Genomic DNA, 17,241 nt, shown 5'->3' on the forward strand with positions numbered 1-17,241 from the left:
GCCTCCCCTCTGAGCAAGGGGATGCCTGGCCTCTCTCAGCCTGGAAGGAGGATCAGATGTCACTGGTGCCCCCAGATCTTCTGCGCCAGTCAGCACCCCTCTCCCCACAGCGGCTGCAGAGTTAGCTGCCACCTTCTCCAATGGGGTGTCCTAGGCTGACAGGACAGGAGCCGCTCCCAAGGAGGTATCCAGCAGGCCCATCACACCCCTCCCTGCACTGGCCCGGGGCTAATGACACTGTCAGGACAGAGAACCAGCCCCTTTGTCTTAAGATGGAACAACCTGCTGGGTCATCCTTGCTCCAGAACTCCCCTGGGATCAGGCGGTTAGACCTCACCTGAGGTGGCATCTTGGCCTAGATTCCTCCTCTCCTGCCTCCCCTGCTCTCTCACCCCCTCCCAGTTTCTCCTGAGTCCCGCTCAACAAATCTCACATGCACACACACACATGCACATGCAAACAGGCACACACACACACACACACACACACACACACACACAGGAGTCCTCCACTCCTAGGACACAGAAGGGCTAGAGCAGGGGCTTCTGACCCCGAATCCGTGTGCTCCTGGGCCCTCCCTGGGGCCTCCGGGGGTGTCTGTGGTGGTGAGACCAGGCTTTCTTGGCCCCTTCCCTGTAAACTGGAACCCCTGCACCGCCCACCTCCCACTGCTGGCCCCCTCCCCGCCTCCCACCCCGGCTGTGGCAGCCCTCACAGTGACTCATGCCTGTCCACCACCCTTGATGGGCCTCCAGATTGCTACCCAGAGCCCTGACTTGTTACGCACTGCAGATGGCAATTAACTGCATGATATGAAAATATCCGACCCTAATTATTTCAGGGAAGAGGCCAGGGAGCATTAATAAATGATGAGGGAGTCTGTCCAGAGCGCCTCGCTGGCCCCGCACCAGCCTGCAGCAGGCTGGGGAGTTCAGAGGCGTGGGCGGGAGGCACCAGGAGGTGCCAGGGAGGAGCCAGGATCCGCCAGGGGACATCAAGCCACTGTCCTTACCTGCAGACAGCGGAAGCACACCACGGTGGTCCCTGGATGCTCTGATGAACAGTTGATGGGGGAATGCGATCCGTGAATGAATTCCAGGAGAACCCCAGTCACTCCATTTCACTTCCACGTCTGCCTCCCCTTCCTCACCCCCTTCCGGGCAGCAGGCAGACTTCCCACTTTCCCAGATTATTAAAGCTCCTCTCTGCCTCGCCCTGGGGTGGCCCACGTGGCGTTATACCTTGGGGAGCAGTCAGATGCCAGGAAGACAGAGTTCTGAGCCGCTCAGAGCCTGCCCTTTGCTGGAACAGTGTTTTGTTTTTGTTTTTTTCTCCCCAGTAACAGAGCACAACAAAGCCTGGGAGAGAAAGTGAACATTTTATTCACGGAGCCTTTTTGTGCCAGAATGAATGCAGGTGCTCACATGCGCGCGCACACAGGAACGGACGCCCCCCGTCCTCTGAAAACCTAGATGTGAGTATTGATAAGTATCAGGGGAGAGATGTTTGCTTCACAAAAGGATTTGCGGCAGGGCGCCTTTAACAGCCTGAGCCACAGTGCACTGCACATGGTTTGATTTACGGAATGGGACTTAGCTGAAAGTTTCAGACGCTCGTGCACGGTAAGGGTGTCCATGTGCTCATTAATATGCACAACTTGCCAGTGCCTCCCTCCATCAGCTGGGGACGGGGCGGGCATTCCTGGTGGTAGTCCTCCCCAGAGCGGGGTGGCCACAGCCTAAGAAACCTGGCCGCAGGGCGGCCCCTCACCAGGACCACAAACACCAGCTCCCCCTCCGCCTCCAGCTGGTAAAGAGGGGACTGTCACTTTACCCCACGACCACCTTAGACCCCGCTCTTGTCCTTCAAATGCCACATCTCTGATGCTCCCCTTGTCTACTCCAGCCCTGTAATGGGGCAGCATCCCGTTTTGAGGGGAGTAGCTAGAAAAGAGGGGATTAGTCAGGTCAGGCAATTCCCTCACCTGACAGAGGAAAACATAGGCAGTGGCCCCGGACTTAAGCCGTTCGTGCTACTATCCCAGCCACCCCCACAGTGCATGGCGGGGCCAAAACCAGAGGAGAAGACCTGCAGGAGGCCAGCCTTGCTGTCCAGGCTCCTCCCACCCTCTGCCTTCCCCCTTCCCTTCTCCGGAGCACAGATGTGTCCCCTGCGCTTTAGCTGGCCTATGACACCCTCTCGGATGAGATTTGAACTCACTCCCTGGGTAACAACCCCGTCCTATCTAATAAAAGGGTAATATGCAAATTAACCATCACTCCGCGACAAAAATGGCGGCACCCATGGCCACAAGATGGCGGAGCCCAGTCTTCTCATCCCTGGCGAGTCCCCCAGTCCGCCCAGCCTTGGCAGCGCAGGTTGCCAAGCTTGGAGGCGCCTGTGCCCCCACACCACGATTCCTGCCCAGCGGGGGCAGCCTGGGCTGGGGTCTCAGCCTGCAAGGGGCGCGCACCCCCATGGCGTGATCCCCCTCCCAATGGCTATAGCCTGGGCTGAGTCTAAGCCTGTAAGGGGCGTGCACCCCAATGGACATAGCCTGGGCTGGGGTCTCAGCATGCGAGGAGCATGCACCCCCAACGGCGTGATCCCCCTCCCAGCAGCCATAGCCTGGGCTGGGGCCTCAGAGTGCGAGGGGCACACACCCCCACAGCGCGATCCCCCTCCCAGCGGCCATAGCCTTATCTGGGGTCTCAGAATGCGAGGAGTGCGCACCCCACGGCGTGATCCCCCTCCCAGCAGCCATAGCCTGGGCTGAGTCTAAGCCTGTGAGGGGTGTGCACCCCAATGGCTGTAGCCTGGGTTGGGGTCTCAGTGATGGAGGGGTGTGCACTCCCATGGCGCGATGCCCCTCCCAGTGGTGGCAGCCTGTGGTCTCAACCACTGAGTCACACCAGCCAGGCAGATATGGAGAAGTCTTAAATGTTTCTTTTTTTTGTTACATCTATTTTATTGATTTTTTACAGAGAAGAAGGGAAAGGGCTAGAGAGCTAGAAACATCTATGAGAGAGACTGCCTCCTGCACACTCCCCACTGGGTATGTGCTCCTAACCAAGGTACATGCCCTTGACCAAAATTGAACCTGGGACCCCTGAGTCTGCAGGCCGATGCTCCATCCACTGAGCCAAACCAATTAGGGCTGTCCAATATGTTAAAGAAAAAACCCTATCTATAAAGAGGGAATATGCAGGGGAGGGCATTTGGGGGTGACCGGGTTGTCAGGGGAGGGCAGTTGGGGATGATTGGGCTGGCAGGGGAACAGTTAGGCATTGATCAGGCTTGCAGGGGAGTGGTTAGGTGGTGATCAGGTTTGCAGGCAGAAGTGGTTAGGGGCAATTAGGCAGGCAGGCAAGCAGTTGGGAACAAGCAGTTCCGGATTGTGAAAGGGATGTCTGACTGCCTGTTTAGGCCCGATCCCTGTAGGATCGGGCCTAAACAGGCAGTCAGACATCCCCCAAGGGATCCCAGATTGGAGAGGGTGCAGGTTGGGCTGAAGGACACCCCCTCCCCCAGTGTACGAATTTCGTGTACCAGGCCTCTAGTCTTCTTATAAAGACCTCACCCTTCAGAGCCAACTGCTATTTCAGCATCTAGGTGGGGTCCCACAGAACAGTCCTGCTATGCCCTTCGGGAGGCTGAACACCAGGGACTTGAAGACAGAACAAGCGGTAAGACTCAAGTCTCCCCTAGTATTCAGTCTAGACCTTGTCCCAGGAGACAGACACACACCCCTTAAAATCTAAGCTCATTTTTAAAAGTTGATTTCAGAGAGGAAGGGTGAGGGAGAGAGAGAAACATCAATGACAGGAAACATTGATCCGCTGCCTCCTGCACACCCCCTTCTGGGGATTGAGCCAGAAACCCAGGCATGTGCCCTGACTGGGAATCGAACCGTGACTTCCTGGTTCATGGGTCCACACTCAACCTCTGAGCCATACTGATCAGGTGCTTCTTTTTAAAAAAATATAACAATAAAGCTGATCATAATAGCAAATACTTATTACAAAGAACAGCAGACACATATGGCACCTATGACGGGCACTGTCCTAAGCCCTTTACATACGTTAAAGAAGTTACTGTCATTACCACATCCCCCCCACAAGAGACCCAGAGAGGTTAAGTAATTCACTCAAAGTCACATAGCTAGTAAATGGCACAGTAGGGAACTGGGCCTAGGGAGTTTGACTGTGGAGTCCCAGGTCTGCTGCCTTGAGCCCTTCAGGGTCGGGTCCCTGCTGATATCTCTGACCTCACACCCTGTCCAGCTACAAGCACCCCCACCCCTCACAGGGGTCTGTTTTTCCTGTCCCCTCTGCCTGGAGCATCCCACCCTCTCACAGGGGGCTGTCCTTCCTGTCCCCTCTGCCTGGGGTGTTTGGCCTCCAGACCTTCCTGTCTCCTCAGAGAGGTCTAACCTGACAACCCTGAGCCACCCCTGCACCTTGCAGCCGCTGTGCACCCGCCTGCTTCCTTTCCTCCAGCATTTCTCACTGAAATGACCTTACGTTGCGGTTTACTGATTCTGCACTAAAATGTGCACTCCCCGGGCACAGCGAGCCTGCCCTTCTGCTTCAGTGCAGGCGCCCTGCACCTAGACCGCCAGGGCCTGGCACATGCTGCACCCTCGATAGAGACTTAGTGATCAGTGAGCTCTGTTCATACACCAACACACACACACACACACACACACACACACACACACGAGTCTGTGCACTGGCGTGCACTCCTGCGCACTCAGATGAGCGGCCGCGTGCTGTGATTAGAACTTGGCCGTATCGCATCAGGGAGCAGCCCCACCTACATGCGCTTTTTCACAGCGTGATAAGATGCCTCTGAGGACAGACCCATAACCCCTGGCCGGGACGACTGCAGAACAGAAAACAGGACCTCTGTGCAGGGCGGACTGCCTCCCCCACCGGGACCAGGCCTTTGGTGTCAGCGGGAGAAAAGGAAGACTTGATTAAAGGTTGTAAGGAAAAGGCCCTCCAGAGTCCTCAGAAGGGGAGGGGCTGGAGGGCCCAGTCACTCTACTTCCCAGTTATGTTTGCGAAATGTAGCTGCCAGGGACCGGGCACAGAGGGGGCAGGCCTGAGATCAGATGGGGTGAAGGGATTTCCCCTCTCACCCAGCTCCCTGGCCCCGGACTTACCATTCCCAGCCCAGGACCAAGCGGAGGGGGCGAAGGGGCTGCACCTCCGCTCTGAGAGAAGACGGAAGGGCAGGGGTAGCCGGGATCCAAGCCATGGATGTTCTGACCCAGTAACTGACCTGACAGAGCATCCGTTCTGGACAGCGGTGTCTGCGAAATGCAGAATCAGACACCACACGTGGTCTGTGGTGACTGAGGTACCACCAAACTCTAGCAGACAAGGCCCTTGTTCCAGGCACTCGGGCCTCACCAATTTCAATGCCACTCCAACCCCTGAGTGTGTGTGTGTGTGTGTGTGTGTGTATGTGTGCGTGCATGTGTGTGTGTGTGTGTATGTATGTGTGTGTGCATGTGTGTGTGTGCATGTGTGTGTGTGTGTGTGTGTGTGTGTGTGTGTAGGGGTGGCAGTGGTAGTGATTCATGAAGTAGGAGCAGAATACCTAGCTCCTTGCACGGTTAGGCCAAGACGGTAAATATACTGTCCTCACAGCTCGGTGTAGGTGGGGGCTTACACCGAGAGTGGCTTGGGCAGGATCAGCCCTCCTGGGCCTGGGAAGTGGGGCTGCCCCTTCACCCACTCCTTCCCTTGCCTCAGTGCTGGGGTGAAAGGACAGCCGACACCATGGAGTTTCCCAGCAGCACCCTCACCCAGAGCTGGTTCCCTATTCACCTGGTGAGCACAGACCACCCGGATGCAGAGCCTGCCTGTGCTCCCGGCCTAGGAGGGGATGGGTCTGGTCAGCCCGGGCCCCGGGAGCGGGGCCACAAGACCCCCCTCTTCCAGTCCGGGGTGAACGCATGCTGTCATGGCTCAGGAGAAGGTCAGCGCTCCGGGCACATACTGAGCAGGGAATTCCAGCAGCAGGTAAGGCAAGGAGCCTGGGCTGGAGGGCCTCTGAGGACTGACTGCTGGTCCCCAGATGCTAGAACTCAAGGCAGGTGGTCTTTGAACAACAGGATTGGAACTGCACGGGCCACTTATGTGGGGAATTTTTCCCGTAAATATACAGTCGGCCCTCTTATCCCTGGGCTTTGCATCTGCGGATTCAATCGACCACAGATTAAACCCAGTGTTTCCGTCTGCTGGTGGGAGTCCGTGCATGCGAAGGCAGATGGTGTGCATTGTTCTGGGCCTTTTTCTAGAGGGTCCTGAGCATCTGTGATCGGGTGTTCAGGGGGTCCTGGACCAACCCCCCACAATACCGAGGGGCAACTGCAGTTAGGTTTTCTGGGAGTCAAATGTTCTCTGGATTTTTGACCATGTGGGGAGCAGGGGGCGTGACACCCATAACCCCCGCGTTGTTCAAGGGTTAACTTTATATTATTATTATTATTATTATTATTATTATTATGTAATTGATTGCAATGTGCTCAGTGGTGCATATAATTAGTGTAACTGAGACTCTTAGCACTTCCACTTCTTTAGTTATACGTGTTATGTATTTAATTACCGAGTGCTTTTCAGTTTATAAATACACAGCCCCTGAGCTAAATCTTTCTCCACTGCTGTTTTACAAATTAAGGAACTGAGGTCACCAAGTGAAGCTCCCTCCCCTCACTCATGCCGAGTTGGGCAGCCCTCACTCCCCGCTTTTGCTCACTCTCTTGGCTGTCCCCCGCAGCCCCCCGAACTCCAGAGCTGGAGCTTGCCCCTCAGCCTCATTCTCAGGACAAACAGCCAGTCTTGACAGATCCCGGTTGGACTCAAAGCAAATCTCTCTGCCTTTGAAGGCCTTGGTCGCCTTCTCTGATAAGTGAGGCATGCAGCGGGGAACCCTGAGACCCCATGAGTTCTCCGCGGTGACAGCCACTTGCACGGCGCGGTCCTCTGCCTATCCATCCTCCCCCAGGCAGGGCGTGCCCCAGCACAAAGGGGCCGGGCAGATGGCTGAAAGACACACCTGTCTCTGTCAACCAGAGACCAGCTCCTCGGGGAGACCTGTGAAGACCTCAGGGTCAAGTTCGTTCATTTCTCATGACGTGGGCAGAGCGTCTTCTCCCCAGCAAGTCCCTGGATGTGAATTATTCCGATTTCTACGTCTCCCTCCACAGCTGCGGGCCTCTGCCACCTACAGTTCTTGGCCCACGTGTTAGATTCAGGACTTTAGGAATTCAGGCATTTTCAGGCATATTCAATTCCAATAGAGGCAAATGGGTTTACAGAAGGCTTACTGGGCCCTGTCGCTTACCAGGACTAGGACCTCTGACACAGAGGTTTGTTAAGCTCTTTTTGCCTCAGCTTACTCATCTGAAAAGTGGGTGCCTACACATGCCACAGGCTTAGTGGGGACTAATTGGCATAGCACTTATGAGGTGCTTGGGGGGTGGGGTGTGTAAAGACACACAGCTTCCTGTCTACAGTGCTAAGAACCTTCCTCTTCATGGATCAGTCAGGAAAGGTTAGCAGGGCTGCGATCTTTCAACACGGGTGCCATGGATGTGCCATCCCGCACCCCGGGAACAGTCCTAAGGCCAGATCTCAGCGCCCCCCTCCCCCCTGTTCCCCGCCCTGAGCTCCACCTTATCCCCACCCTCGACATCCAGGGCTGTCATGGCTGACCCGGGACCAGGTCAGCTTTTAGAAGGCCAGTGACTCACTGCCTCTTCCTTCTGCACTTTGACCTGGGGGGCCTCAGCTCCTCATTTGAGGAGGCCGGGACCTGGGCGGGGTGCTAGGCAGGGCCTGCCCAGATGTTCCGGGGGGGGGGGGGGGCCCGAAGCCAGGCTCCTGGACTGGTCCCAGATGTGACAACTGCGGTCTCATGGAGAGCAGGTGCACTGACCCCGGGTTAAAGAGGGAGAGGTGGCAGGAGCCCGGCCCCCTACAGGAGGAGGAACGCCCTGAGGCCGAACACAGCTCTCCTCCCTCACCCCCAGCCCTGCCTCTCCTGCACGGACTCCCTGGGGGAACACAGAATGGAGAAAAAGGGAAAGAAGAGACTGGGGACATCCCATGCCCTGAGTGTTAGGAGTCCCGACTCCTCTGCTCTCAGCAGAACCAGAGGGCTCCTCCTGGGTCTCTCTCTGTCTGTACCCAGCGCTCGCTTCCGGTTCAGGCTGTGCTGAGCTCTGCTGGGGGAGACCCACGGAAAACGATGCTCCATGCACCGCCAGTTGGGTGGCACTGGGGACCCTGGCTCCCCCGCCCCCACTTTACTTGCTGGTACTTGCTGTTCAGAGACAGCCAAGAGCCGCATCGCGCAGCCTGTGCGGGGTCAGGGGCTGCCGGTGCGCACCTGGTGGTGTGGGGAGCGGGACACAGTAAGATGTGAAACCCATCACGTTAGAAAACCGAGGTCCTCTCTTCCCTCCGAGAGGAAGGAGACAAGCTCCGGGCGTCTCTTTGTCCTGATCCCACTCACGCCCACTCACTCATTCCCCCGGTAACCGATATTCTTGAGCACCGACGCCGCCCGGCTCTCCTGGACGCTGGGAGAGCAGCCGTGGGAAAGCAGACAAAGCCGCCGCCAGACAAAGGAGTCCGAATATTCACAAATAATTAAATATACACCAGGTAGCCGATAAGCACTATTATGAGAAATAAAGGAAGGTGGAAGGCCGGGAGTGCTTCTTAAAAAATAAAATAAAGGGTAGATAGGCTGAGCCTCTCTCAGGGGGTAATGAAGTCTGAGGAGGAGGTAGAAAAAGTGCGCTCTCTCAGTCTCCGAGGCAGAAGAAAGAAATTGTTCCAGGAAGAAGAAATTGCCAAGAGCCTTGGAGGGCCAGGGTGGGGGGGGGGAGGGGAGAGAGAGAGAGAGAGAGAGAGAGAGAGAGAGACTGGCATGTCTGAGGAGCCAGGAGGCCTCTCAGCCAGAGCATCTTGCGGGAGGGCGCAGGGGGGGTGAAGTCAGAGGTTGGGGGCTGGTGGGGAGGCAGGTCCCACTCCATGATGAGCAGCGCTGTCGGGACTTTGGGGCATGTGAAGTTTGACACAGAAGAGGGACATTATCTGACTTAATTTAACAGGATCACCCTGACTGCTGTTTTGAGAATGGACTGGGGTAGGGGAGTGGGGACCAAGAAGGACGCAGAGAAGCCATCCGAAGGCTATGGACTAATTCAGAAGCGAGGAAGCCATGTTTTGGTTCAGAGCAATTCAGATGAAGGAAGCTAGAAATGGTTGGGTTCTGAATATATGTTCAAGGTAGAGTGGACAAGAGTTGTTGACAGAGTTTGCATAGAGAGAGAAGGTGAATGGTTCATTTGGAGTTGCTATGGAGACCATCCAACAATCACTCTGCTGACCCAGGAATCTGCAACCCAATATCCCTGACATCATTATATTAGTGACTTAATGGATATTGCCTGGGCGAGAGGACTCACCACCTCACCCACAGCTTTATCCAGTCCTTTAAAGTTTTTCCTGACACTTGCTCAAACCCCGTGTCCCTTTATCCTTTGCTCATGGCTCCTCGGGCAATACAGGCCAGCCCTCCACCAGCTCTACAGACAGCCCTCCAGTCTCCTGACAGCGATGGGCCTGGCCCTCCCTCCACTCATATCCCATCAGTGCAGTTTCCAGCCCCTTTGCACAAGAACAACTCCCAGGAGGAAGCACTTACAGGTCTTCTACCAGGTAAGAGGGCTGGAGACTTATTGTCTTATCACAGATTTTGATAAATGATTCATATTCAGACCACAGATCTAAGTTTTCCTCTCAACACAGTTCTTCTGTCTAGGTGAAGGGGGTGAGGGGAATTCGAGAGCTAGCTTAGATCTTGCTTCCTTACCATTGAGAAATTCAAAGCAACTAGAAGAGTGTTTCCTTAGCACCATCCACATCTCCCCACCAGTGTCCATGTCCACACTCTCTGCTTTCCTGCCCATCATAGTCAAAAGCTATGTGCCCCTATCAAAAGCTAATCCCTCCACTTTCCCGCTGTATCTCATCCCTTCCCACATACTCAAGAACATTGCAAATTTGAGAAAACAATGGAGCAGAACTAATATTGTTAAGAGGTTCAAGGACCCTTTATAAAAGAAAGAGAAAACCTACATTTACGGAAAGGCCAACCATGTTCCTGGAAAAACTGACTGAGAATGATCAACTTGGAGACATAGGCAATAAAATTATTAGACTTTAGAGACAGAGAAACAATACTCAAGACCTTTAGTTACAGCACCCATGATACATATGAGAGTATGGAAATTATATTGGCATTAGGGTATTCAAGAGCAACCTGAAAGCAAGAGTGGAGCATTATTTTCAAGAAATCTATAAAAAAGGAAATATATTGTGAACCAAGGACTTTATATGCAGCAAAGCAATCACTCAATTGTCAAGCCTATGGAAAAGCAAATCATATATGCAGAGAGTGAGAGTGCTGTACACATGAGCCCTTCTTGGATAACCGGCTGGAGCATACATTCTATCCAATTAAGAGGAGGTGTTAGGTGGGTGAGGGGGGGAGGGACATTTTGGCAAAAGAATGATGGTGCGCATGCAGTGTATTTAAGTGGAGATCTAAAATTGCAACAAGGAGCCAGGACAAGAGTAAAAAATAACGTGTAAATGTCATATGTTCTGACAAAGTAGAAAGATTGCAACTTAAAAGTGGAGCCAAAAAGGAAGACAGGAAGAGGAAAGAAGATTTATGTCTTCATTGCATAGGGTCAGGTAGGAATCCAATGATACCATTTAGAATTGACAATCGAGATAGTAAAAAGAAAATAGGAATATTTTAAAATATATCAGTAACTATGAGAACAAGAATATGTACTATTGTAAATATCAAAGAAATATTTTAAAAGAGCAAGAAAGACAATTTATATAGAGAACAAAGCAAAAATAACACAATACATAGACTAATTATAATATAAGATGGTATGTGTTGACATCCAATATATTAGTCATATCAATAAATATAAATGAGATTAACTTATCTAGCAAAAGAAATAGATTTTCAAAACTTCAATCTCTTCCACATTTAGGAGAAAATTTTAAAACAAAGTGATTCAAGAGCTAAAAAATAAGAGTTTGGGAGAAGTTGTAGTTGAAAAAGTTATTTACTTATTTATTTATTTTTTTTAGAGAGAGAAAGGAAATGAGAAAGAGAGAGATATAAACATTGATTTGTTGTTCCACTTATTTATGCATTCATTCATTGATTCTTGTATGTGCCCTGACTAGACATTAAACACATAACTTTAGCATATTGGGTTGATTCTCTAAATAACTGAGCTAACAGCCAGAGCCTGTAGTTGAAATGTTTTAAAAACACTTTTTATTGGTATTTATAGAGAGAGGAAGGGAGAAGGAGAGAGAGAAACATCAATGTGAGAGCGAAACATCAATTGGCTGCCTCATACTGAGGATCAAGCCCCAAACCTGGACATGTGCCCTGCCTGGGAATCAAACCGGCAACCTTTTGGTGCATAGGACAATGCCCAACCAATGGGTCACACCAGCCACGGCTGTAGTTGGCAATTTTAATACCCCTTTCTCAATAATTGATACAACAAATAGAAAAATCAGTAAAGATGTGAGATTTTAACACAATCAACCAATTTGAATTAGTGGATATTTATAAAACAGTTCAACAACAGCAGAATATGTATTCTTCTCAAGTGCATCTTAAATATTTACCAATATATTCTGGGCCACAAATAAAGTCAACATACATTTAAAAGGATTCACATTATACAAAATATATTTCCTGGACAAAATCAAATTAAAAGAAAATCAGAAACAGAAAAATCATTGAAGATCTTCATATATCTGGAAATGAAATAACATACTTCTAAGTAAGCTGCAAATCAAAGAAGAAATAAAAAAGGGAAATAAAAATATTTTGAACTGATCCACTAATATTAAAAGATAATAGGAAAATATTTTGAACAATTTTATGCCAAATAAACGTGACAACTTAGATAAGATGGGCAAATTCACTGAAAGACACAAACTCTATGCAAGAAGAAACAAATCACATGAATTGTCCTATGTCTATATTTTAAATTTAATTTATAATTAGAAACCTTCAAACAGGAAAAATACCAAAAAACTTTGTGCCATGACAGCACAGCCAAGTTGGTGAGCCTGAGGAGGGGTGGTGAAGGATTGAAGAAAAGACAAAGAGAATATAGATGGGGCTCAGTAGATCTCCTGCGCCTGGATGAGGCCACAGAGAAGCATCCAGCTGGCAAGCTGAGCCTTTATTTTATAGTCAGAGAAAAACAAGGTAGTGGTCAACATAGTTACAATGTTCTTGTGAGTTTCACTTGTTTTGGCAGCACTTGCTGCACCTCCCACACCCCATTAGCTACCTAGGAAGGAACTAGGGGGTGGCCATAAGGTCAAGCTTAATTATGCTAAGAGGGCTCTGCCCTCTAAACTGGGACTTGTTTGTGGCTCTGCCACAGGTCAATCTGAGGCTTAACTCTAGAGCTGCTCCCTACAAAACTTTACATCCAGGTACACTCAAACAAACATCCAGGGAGGAGATAATACCAATTTAACATCAACTTTTCCAGTAAATTGAAAGAAAAGAATACTCCCTAGCATATTTTATGATGCCAGGATAACCTTGGTAACAAACTCAGGCAAGGAGAGTATAAGAAAAGAAAACTAAAGACCAGTATCTGTCATGAACATAGATGCAAAAATTCTTAATATAATTTTAGCAGGTGAAATTAAATACAACAAAATATTAAAATAATAATATTTCATGACCAGGTGGGATTTATTTCAGGGGTTCATGGTTGGTTTAACAATTAAAATAATTGATTAATATAATTTAATACAATAAGAAACCACAAATAAAAGCTATGTGATCATCTCTATGGATTCAGAAAAATCATCTAGAAAAACAACAACAACACAATATCCATTACTGAATAAATCTATCAGCAAAGTGGGAATGGAAAGGAACTTTCTCAACCTGATAAAGGGTATTTTTGGAAAACCTATAAATATTATTACATTTAATAGGGAAAGACTAAATACTTTCCCCAAAAGAGAAGCAACAAGATAAGGAAGTTTGCACTTACTATTTCTATTCAATATTTATTGAAGATTCTAGTCAGAGCAGTAAGACAAGGTTGGAAGGAATAAAAAGTATCCAGATTATAAAAATAGAACTACCTTTGTTTTCAGATGACATAATTTTCTATGCAGAAATTTCTATGAAATTCACAAAAATGTTACTAGAACCAATAAGTGAATTTAGCAAGTTTGCATGATAAAAGACAGTAGACAAAAATCAATTTTATTTCTATATATTAGCAATGAACAACAGGAAATTAAAATTACATAAATAGTATTTATAAGAGCATAAAATATAAAATATATAGGAATAGAGAAATTAAAGTAGATATAAATAAAGAGATATGCCATGTTCATAATTTAGAAAGCTCAATATTGTTAAGATGTAGCTTCCCAAATTTACAGTTATATTCAATACACTCTGAACCAAAATGTCAGCAGGGCTTTTTGGAAAGCTGACCTTAAAATTCATATGGGAATCAAAGGACCAAAAATAGTCAAAACAACTTTGATTAATGGTACTTGGCTTCAAGCCTGATTATAAAGTTATAGTAATCAATACAGTGCAGGACTGACATAAACATAGGCAAATAAATCAATGGAACAGAATAGAGTCTAGAAGTAGGCCTACATATACATGGACAATTTTCAAAGGTGCAATGACAATTCAGTGGAGAAAGGATAATCTTTTCAACAAATAGTCCTGAAACAACCAGATATCCATATGCAAAGCAATAATAATTTTCCATCTAAACCTTGCACCATATATAAAAATTGAGTTAAAATAGATTGCACAACTAAATGTAAAATCTTAAAGCATAAATTTCTAAAGAAAGCATTTGCAACCTTGAGTTAGGCAAAAAATTTTCAGGTGTAATACCCAAATCATGCCCCATAAAAGAATAAATTGATAAATTAGACTTCATCAAAATTAAAAACTGTTCTTCATACTCTTAAGGGAATAAAATGATAAGGTATGGGATAAAATGTTTATAAATTACATTTCTGACAAAGGATTTATATCCAGAATATATAAAAACTCTAAAAATTTGATAAAATAAACCTTATAAATTTATAGAAAAAAACAACAGATTTACCAGATACTTCATCAAAGAAGACATATGAATGGCAAATCTATATATATAAAAGCCAAGCGACCAGAACGACCCATCACTATGATGTGCACTGCGGCCAGCCAACCAGCCCGATGGGGGCGGGCCGACTGGACAACCTCCCACAGTCACTCCCCACTGCTGGCCCCGATCAGCCCCGATAAGCCTCAATCGGGGCAGGCCAGCCAGACCCCACCCGTGCATGAATTTGTGCACCAGGCCTCTAGTCTATATATATAAAAAGCCTAAGCAACCATTACAACCTGATGATGGGATGACCAGATGACCAGCCGGTAGCTATGATGTGCACTGACCACCAGGGGGTAGATGCTCAACGCAGGAGCTGCCTTCTAGTGGTCTGTGCACTCCCACAGCCAACCTCCTGTGGTCCCTCCCCTCAACCAGCGGCCCCGATCAGCCCTGATCACTGGCCAAGCCAAGGGCCTCCACCCATGCATGAATTCGTGCACCGGGCCTCTAGTAAGCGCATAAAAAGACACTAACTATAAAAAGTCATTATGGAAAACAAGTTAAAATCACAATAAGATTTTAATTGTGGTTTACTAATACACATCTTTCAGAATGACTAAAATGTAAAATAATGACGACCATGTCAAATTTTGGTGAGAATGTGGAGAAAATGAAACTTATATACTGCTTTTGGGAATGTAAAAGCCCAGTCACTTTGGAAAGTTCTTAAGATAGTCACATGCCATATTACCGAGTCATTCTACTCCTAGGTATTTATCCAGGGGAATGAAAGCCTATGTCCATGAAAGCGTACACTGATGTTCCTAGCAGCTTTATTTGTATTTGCCAGAAACTGGAAATAACACAAATGCTCATACTCAGCTGATAGATAAGTTATTGTACATACATACAATGAAATTCTATTCTACAATACAAAGAAATTAACTCTAAAACATTGAAGAATCCCAAAATAAATATGCTGATGAAGGAAGCCAGACAATGAGAATACATATTATATTATTTCATTTATATAAAATTCTATGAAATGCAAATTAACCTGCAGTGATAGCAGGGCAATGGTTGCTTGAGGAGAATACAGGGTGAGAGAGAAAGATTACAAAGGGACACAAACTTGGGTTTACCTGATATTCACTAACTTGATTGTGGTGATGGTGATGATTTCACGGGTGTTTATAAATGTCAGAATTCATCAAACTGTACACTTTAAATATGTGCAGTTTCTTGTGTGTCAAGTATTTCTCACTAAAGCTAATAAGAAAAGATTTTCACATGAAAAAATATTTTTAAAGATGCCCTTCCAACTAGAATTTAAAAATAATATTTTATTAAACAACCTTGGGTAATAATAAAATATAAACAAAAAATAGATGATACTGAAAAAAAGGATAACCAGAACACCCAGTATCCCACATATTATATTTAAAGCAGTGATTTGAGGAAATTTCAGGGCCCTAAACACCTGTATCTCTAAAGATAGAAGAATAAAAATAATTTAATCAATTGTTTACCTCAAAAACAACAACCAAAAAAGGAATTTCCTCAAAAGAAAAAAAGCACAAGGAAAGAAATAATAAATCTAAGTATATAAATAGTTGAGAGAGAGAACAGGAAAGTAGTAAATCTAAACAATAAATTAAAATCTTTGTTTTTTGGAAATTAACAATATAGATAAGACATTAGCTAATCTAATTCAGATTAAAAACAAGAAAACATAAATGTATGTAAAAATTAACTAGGAGGAAATAACCATTAACATTTAGGAAAAAATTTTTAAAATGTAGCTACTTTCCACACATATATGCAAATAAACTGGCTGGAAAGACTAGGAGACTGAATAAAAGTTCAGTGATTATGCATTTTATATGTTTTTAAATTAGAATCATATTACTATTTTACATATTCAAAGAATAAAACTGAATCAACATGAGGGAAATATACTTATCCATCTCTTAAGTATCTCCCAACATTTCTTATTAAGTATAAAAGAAAAAAAATCTACCTAATAAAAGAGTAACATGCTAATTGACCATACCTTTGAGACACACACCAGCCAATCAGGAGTGAGTATGCAAATTAACCCAACAAAGATGGCAGGTGCCGAGTGGCTGGGGGCGGGGCGGGATGCAGGTGTTCTGCACCACCCCAGCCACTCAGGGTCTCTGGGCAGTGTGGGAAGGCAGAAAGGTGGCTCCAGGCTGGAGGGGAAAGGCGGCTCTGGCCAGAGCAAAGGCGGTGCCAGCAGCCAGGGGAAGGAAGGCCCATTCTTGCATGAATCTTCATGCATCGGGCCTCTAGTAACATTATAATGGACAAATCTGGCTTAAAACTTCTTTTTTTAAAAAATATATTTTATTGATCTTTTACAGAGAGGAAGAGAGAGGGATAAAGAGTTAGAAACATCGATGAGAGAGAAACATCGATCAGCTGCTTCTTGCACACCCCCTACTGGGGATGTACCCGCAACTAAGGTACATGCCCTTGACCAGAATCAAACCTGGGACCCTTCAGTCCGCAGGCCGACGCTCTATCCACTGAGCCAAACCAGTTTTGGCTGGCTTAAAACATCTTAATGAAATAATCAATGTTAGCATGATCAATAATGAGACAAAGCAACACATGGCCCCCTTATGTATTTCACTGACAAGGATAAAAATCACTGAAGTGGTGTTTCTGCCCAAACTGCATTAACTGGATCTAATCCACAGGAAGCACAAGGCCAACCCAAATAATGGACATCCTAAACTATGCTGTAGTCTTTAAGGATATCAATGTTAGCCCAACCAGCGTGGCTCTGTGGTTGAGGGTCAACCTATGAACCCGGAGGTCATGGTTAAATTCTCAGTCAGGACATATGCCTGCATTGTGGGCTCGATCCCAGTATGGGGCATGCAGGAGGCAGTCAATCAATGATTCTCTCTCATCATTGATGTGTTTATCTCTCTCTCTCCCTCTCCCTTCCTCTCTGATATCAATAAAACATATATATATTT

This window comes from Eptesicus fuscus, chromosome 10 (genome assembly GCF_027574615.1).
Source record: "Eptesicus fuscus isolate TK198812 chromosome 10, DD_ASM_mEF_20220401, whole genome shotgun sequence".
In the NCBI taxonomy this organism is placed as follows: domain Eukaryota; kingdom Metazoa; phylum Chordata; class Mammalia; order Chiroptera; family Vespertilionidae; genus Eptesicus; species Eptesicus fuscus.